The 6,591-nt window shown below is 46.8% G+C and overlaps 1 protein-coding gene across 2 annotated transcripts in view; it reads left to right on the forward strand.

The window, feature by feature from the left end:
* Window positions 1-3,001: 3,001 nt before the first annotated feature.
* OSMR (oncostatin M receptor) overlaps window positions 3,002-6,591 on the forward strand; it is a 66,420-nt gene continuing 62,830 nt past the window's right edge. For both annotated transcript variants that reach the window (XR_003095314.1, XM_025210397.1), the window contains exon 1: window positions 3,002-3,049. The gene's annotated coding sequence lies outside the window, so the exon portion shown is untranslated. The remainder of the gene's footprint in view (window positions 3,050-6,591) is intronic.

The raw sequence follows: 6,591 nt of genomic DNA on the forward strand, positions 1-6,591 counted from the left end.
AGGATGGTCCGTGCCGCGCTTCAGGCCCCCGCTGGCTTCTGCCGCCGGCCAGGCGCGGGACCCCGTCCGCTGTACCGCGGAGAGAAGAAACCAGGCCCCGCTGCCCCGGCTCCAGCGAAAGGGACCCGGGTGTCCCTCGGGGCCGCTTCCCGCCCGCTTTCGGCCTCTCTCCTCACCCTGCCTGCGCAGCAGAGCCGGCGGCCCAAGCGCCGGGCCTGCCCTTGGCTTGCTGGTGGGTGCTGCTGAAATGTGCCCTGCAGAAATCTTACCTGTGGAGGGGAGAGAGGGAGAGAGAGGGGAAAACTTCTGCATCTTAATCCGGCTGGACACAAAAGAGCAATGTTAGCAGCTCTGTCTTGCAAGATCTGGCTGAGTTCTGGCTGCCCCGCTCCTGGTAGGGGGCTGAGGGGGTCACTCCTGCGCGGATGCTGCCCACCTCGCTGTGCTGTCCAAGGGACTGTTACAGCCTGCTCTGCTCTTTTGTAACAGCTTCACTTAGCTGGAGTTGGAGTTACCTTATCAATCCCATCACATTCTTCACATGCACTACTCCATTTAAACTCTCTTTTTTTTTTTGGTTTAAATGAGAGCCTTCACAGGAGAAGGTAGGATACAACATAATTTCTGGTTTAGGTGATAATACACATGGTTAGCCTTTAGGAGATAAAGTTGTCCGTATACCAGATCAGATGTCTACTAGACCTGAACGATATCAGTTCATTCCTTATACAGACAGTTTTAAAAGCCTGTTATTTTACCTGTCAGAACACAACTGTTGATCAGAAATGATGCTAGATAATTAAAACCGTGGTTCAAGTTGCCAGGGAGAGGGAAGTCTGGATGTGCAAGAGAGATTTGACCAGTTCTTTGAATGCTCAGTGTTTCACTGATTTATTTCAAAAGTCTAAGAATGAATAGAGCATATTAATGTGTGTCATATATGAAAATCCTAATCAGGCCTAAGATGCCTCTTTGTTTATCCTGAGGGAGTTTATGGCCCCTACCTTCAGATTGCTGTTTTGTGTAGTTGGACCCCTGGAAGTAAAGTCAGATGAAAAATTTGGAGTCAGGAGACCAGACGTCTAAACCTGAGTTTGATCAGTGGTTTTACCTTGGAAAAAAATCTCTTACATAAGATAAGGCGCTGGATTAAAAATGTTATCCAAGTCCAAAGTGTGGTTATTTTATGAGTTCTTGAGTCCTACAGAAGGGTGAAGCCTTTTCTGGCTAACTTAAAAGTCAGGGAGATATCTTGAAGCATATTGAGAGCTTAATAATGAAATGTATCCAGGGAGAGAAGACCCTGCCTTTGGCTCTAGCAGAAGAAAAGGGTTGAGGTGTGCGTTCTCCTTAAATGGGGTGAAGGCCACTACATGGATCAAGGAAATACCAGCAAGTAACTGGGAATGGCTCTCTAACAACAGGGTACAGAGCTGCTCCAACAGCTTTAGTCACCAGTTAAGGCAGGAGGGGGCTGTTCTTTCCCACAGTTGGATAAATGTTTAAAGTACATCAAAATAGCCACCAACTACACAGTTTTCATAACCTAACCAAAAAAGGAATAGGACTGTGAATGTAGGAATAGGAATAGTATTTTCTATTCTCTGGAGGCTATTAGCAAAAGGATAAAAAAAGAGAATGGCTTACATGAGCGGAGACCTAAGGCAAACTTAGAAACATTTGTTTTGTGAATAAACTAGAATTTATCCTCATTAGTCAAGTCAAATGGTAGTCAACTCAAGTTAACAACAGAGAGAGAAAAAAAAATATGAATTTTAATTCCACTAGGCACAAAAAAAATATTAAAATCTTAATCTGGCAGCTCTGTTCTCCAAGATCTGGCTAATTTTGGCTTCACCAACTCTATTTTGGACATACCTGTAGGGGCAAGAATGTGGATAGAACTGAAGTGGCTGGTCCAGAACAGAAGCTTTTATCATTTGTGCTGAGGGTGAATCGGAGGTATCTGCGAGACACAGGAGTGATTTTGTTTCCTTCTTGTAGAGCACATGATGTATAAACACTACCCAGTACATAATCTTTTTCTACAGCAGAAGACAATTTCTTGGAAACTAGAAACTGAAACCTGTTTCTTTGCTAAAATCTATTTACTTTCATGAAATGTAAATTGATTTAAGGACTCGGCTTGCCTGTGGTTTTAATTTTCATTAAGTACACGAGGGGCACTGGAGACAGAGGTTTATATAGATAATGTGTTGGACCTTACAGCTGGAAGAAGAATAATGCAGATAGGATTGACCTAGAGTCTGTAAGCATAATCTTTTTTAAGGTAGGGGCAGTCTTTTTAAAATATATTTGTACAGCTAGCACAATGGGGCCTGATCTGTGGTGTTACTAGAATATAAAGGATAATGGAATAAGTCAGGGGTTTTCAATCTTTTTGTATCATTGTACCCCCTGGCGGCAGGACACAGAGCCGTGGACCCCAACCAGTGAGTTGGAGGGGTGGGGGCAAGCGGTTGGATGCAGAGCGACGGTAGCCACTGTGTGCAAACTTCCCCTGTGTCCGGCCTGGCGGGCAGAGTCTATGTGGCAGCGTGGGATGCTGAGTGGCAGTGCTCCATCCCTGCCTGCCTATGCATACACCCTAGGGCCTTCTCAAGTACCCCTGGTTGACAACCCCTGCAATAAGTCATTGCACTTTGGACAGTAAGGTCCAGATCCCTGAAGATATTCAAGCACCTAATTCACATTGCGTTAATATGGCTTACACACTTTTGCATTTGAGGATTTTAGCCTAAATGTTTATATTAGAGCATTTTTAACATTTGAATAATGGGAAAATGTTTACTTTGGTCCATAGTCATAGAAATGTGGGACTGGAAGGGAACTCAAGAGAAGTCTGCAGAGGGAGGCAGCATCAAGTATACTTAAGCCATCCTTGTTGGGTATTTGTTTAACCCAGTGGTTCTCAACCTTTGTAGGCATCCCTCAGAAAACTCCAGCTCTTCGTTTTCAGTGGATTTTGACTACAGAAAAATAGTAGAGCAATTCTTCTGCTGCAGAGAACTCGGAAACACCACAGTAGGTCAGAATGTTTTTGATATTATTGATTCCTATATGAAATTTCTCGGTTTGTCTTGTGAAGGTGATTGCATACCTAACAGCCCTACTATTGTATAGCACCCTTAAAATAATTTTGTGGCATCCTGGGGTGCTGTGGCAACATGGCTGAGAATTACTCATCTAACCTCTTAAACACCTCCCAGTGACTCTTAGGTAAACTGTTCCAGTCTTTCACTACCATGTAAAGGCTTTCCTAATAGCCATTCTGAACCATTACTGCAAGTTAGGCTGATTTATCCTTGTCCACAGGGGGAAGAAGAACAGTTGACCACAGCCTTCTGAATAAATGTTTTTTTAAAGAACATAAATCAGGGTTCAAATTGCAGAGGAGTTGGGGGGGGGGGCGCTGAACCCCCCCATAAGAGATGAGAACCCCCCGTGGGTCAGTCAGCATTCTTTCTACCCCCACAACAGTCCAAAGCCCATGCACCATTGTGCACAGCCCCCAGCTTGCCCTGCACGTTTCTAAGCAGCCCAGGCAGCAGCAGTGACTCCTTCCAGCAGCCACCATTGCTGGCCCCAGCCCTGGGAACCCTTGCGCACAGCCCTGACCCCAAACAATTTTTTTTGCAGACCTCCCCCAGGAGTCAAAGTGTAGTTTGAACCCTGAACATAATGTTAGTATCCAGTATCCTCTCTCTGGCCTGAGCAGGTTGGCAGTGTCAGAATGATTTTTATATTTCTGCTTGCTGGCTATCTAATGTAATAGGCATAAGCAGTCCAGGGAGCCAGACCTTCCCCTCCTAGGTGAGTGCTGTAGCCATGGGTAGATAGTCAGGCTTCTTCATGCTTGGTCATCTGGTCCACTAGTTTTGGATGTTTGGCTGACACATGGCCAAACTCCTTCAATAGCAAAGTTGGAGAGTAGTCCTACCCTCTCTGTAGCTTAAAGTCTGTTAATTAGGGCACTCCTTTGGATTGTAGGAAATGTGAGTTTGAGTTCCCCCAGGGTGAGGAAGAAATTGCATGCAGGTCTCCAACTTCCTGGGAAAGTGTTTTAAACAGTAGTGTAGTACATAAAAAGCAGGCACTGGTGCCACCTCCTGTTCAGGCCAGGCTTGAAAGAACTGAGCAGGACTTCTTTTAAAAAAAAGCCACTTGCAGGCCCCTGCCCAGAAGAGGCTTCTGGCTCTAAAAGCCAAAAGAATGGAGTTGCCCTAGCTCCAGAGAGGGGCAGAAGTCTAGACACTGCCATTCTTAGCAGTTGATATGGTCTAGGCCAGGAGTCGGCAACCAACAGCTACAGGCTGGATCCAGCCTAGGGAGCCACTGGATCTGGCCAGTAACACTGCAAGGGGGTGAGGACAGGCAGACAACCAGGCCAGCAAAATCAGTGCTGCCTTTGTTGGGGAGGAGCGTGGGCACAGAAATAGTTGCTACCACAGTGGCAGCTGACTGCACTGCCAAGATCAACACTACAGCAGACCAACACTGCTCCATGTGTTGAAGCTGTCCTGAGTGTAGAGCTGCCTTGTTATACCTCTGTATCTGGCCCATCAAGCTAGGGGGCTTCACCCATACCATGGCTGAGTGCCAGGAAGAAATGGCAGTACCTGGGTCCTAGCGCTGACTTGCCGCAGACCGGAGTCGGGTCATTCTGGCCTGCTGCTAGAAAAAAATATTGCTGCTTAGTGGTCTAGGCCCTAGCCTGCTCCTTGTAGGCTCCCTGAAGTGCCAAACTATTCCTGGGCCCTAACTCTGCTTTGGGATGCCATTGGCAGGGGGATGAGGGCCAGCTGCCTACAAGTTGTTGAACTGACCCATTCTCTTAATCCTGAACTAGTGACCTGTGTGGGTCTGATTTTAAAGGCCCACTTTCAACTCATACCCGATATAGAATCAGACCTGAACCCACAAGCCACATTAGCAAGTCAGTGCTTCCCCAGGTGCCAAAGACAGGGGAAGCTGCTTGTTGGGGAGGAGATGAGGGGGAAATGCAGCCAATCCCAGCCCCAGCTGGTGGCATTGGCATGCTGCTGACCACTGCTGATCTTAATTATTGGCTTTTAACACCTACTTTGTTGAAGAGGGTGTTAATTAACTGGCTGTCTCCTAGCAAAGGGTTTGCCTACTTGCAAATAAAACAAAACATGGTGAAGCTTATTCTGACCCGAGTCGAACCACAAAATCTTTTTTTTCTGACCCACACCCAAACTGTAAAACGTGAACTGGTTCACATTCTGACACAAACCCAACCCACTTTGCAGGTCATCCACTGGTACCCAACCTGATTCAGGGCTGTCCTGAACCCCTGCTTTCCCACCTGTCAGTATTCAGTAACTTCACCATTTCCTTTCCTCCAAGCCCACTCCATAGAGAGTAAAATCTATCATATCACAAAGCAGCAGTGATTCAGAAAGTTCCTTTGGCTGCAATTTATGCCTTTTCTTGAGAAGGAGTTACAGGAAACACCCCCCCCCACAGGAAATTAGAGCAATCTTGACAGAGAGAAAACAAAAGAGTAAGCCAGAAAAAGAATGAGTAAGTCTGTGGAAGACGGACTTTCAGCATGTATTCATATTTAATGTACACGGGGGGCTCTTTGGTTGGTACAAACACACACACACACACAAGATGTTTCAGAATGTTACCTCTCTACTTGAGGCACTCCCACTCATCTGTCAGCAACTTATTTTGTTTTCTATTTCCCACTTTTTAATTTCTGTCATCATTCATCTTCCACTTCTTTCCTGTTCCTTCACTATTAGACCATTTCAATGACACAACAAGAGAGCCTATGTCAGTGCATGCCTCATTAGACTTGGTTGTCCTTGGGTCAGGCCTGAATAGGAGCCTGGCATTTGAGCTGAATAGAGAGGACTGACATAAGCAGTGCCACGGTGTCATGCAACAGGGTCCCCAAGGATGGCCATGTTACCCCTAGGGCCCCTTGACCGTGCCAGTTCGGCCCGATGGGCTCCCTCTATTCTCACCCACCACGCCTTGATACAATTATAATAAGTAGGGAGGATGCCTTCAAGTCTACTTGGACACAGTTCTGATAGACCCCACTAAACCCCATGGGTTTCCGAACCCCTTGTCGGTCCCATTTCACAATGGATGTCTCGAGACACCCCCAGCCTTATGGGCTATACGTGTGGCTCCAAACTGCCCCTTTACTACACCCCAAGCCTCACAGGTGGTATTCCCATAGTGTCCCTCTGAGGCCTTGGTTTCATAGATTCATAGATGCTAGGGTCGGGAGTGCTGGGTCTAGATGACCCCAGCTAGATGCATATCCAACCTCCTCTTGAAGACCCCCAGGGTAGGGGAGAGCACCACCTCCCTTGGGAGCCCGTTCCAGACCTTGGCCACTCGAACTGTGAAGAAGTTCTTCCTAATATCCAATCTAAATCTGCTGTCTGCTAGCTTGTGGCCATTATTTCTTGTAACCCCCGGGGGCGCCTTGGTGAATAAATACTCACCAATTCCCTTCTGTGCCCCCGTGATGAACTTATAGGCAGCCACAAGGTCGCCTCTCAACCTTCTCTTGCAGAGGCTGAA

This window comes from Alligator sinensis, unplaced genomic scaffold (genome assembly GCF_000455745.1).
Source record: "Alligator sinensis unplaced genomic scaffold, ASM45574v1 scaffold881_1, whole genome shotgun sequence".
NCBI classification, from domain to species: Eukaryota; Metazoa; Chordata; order Crocodylia; family Alligatoridae; genus Alligator; species Alligator sinensis.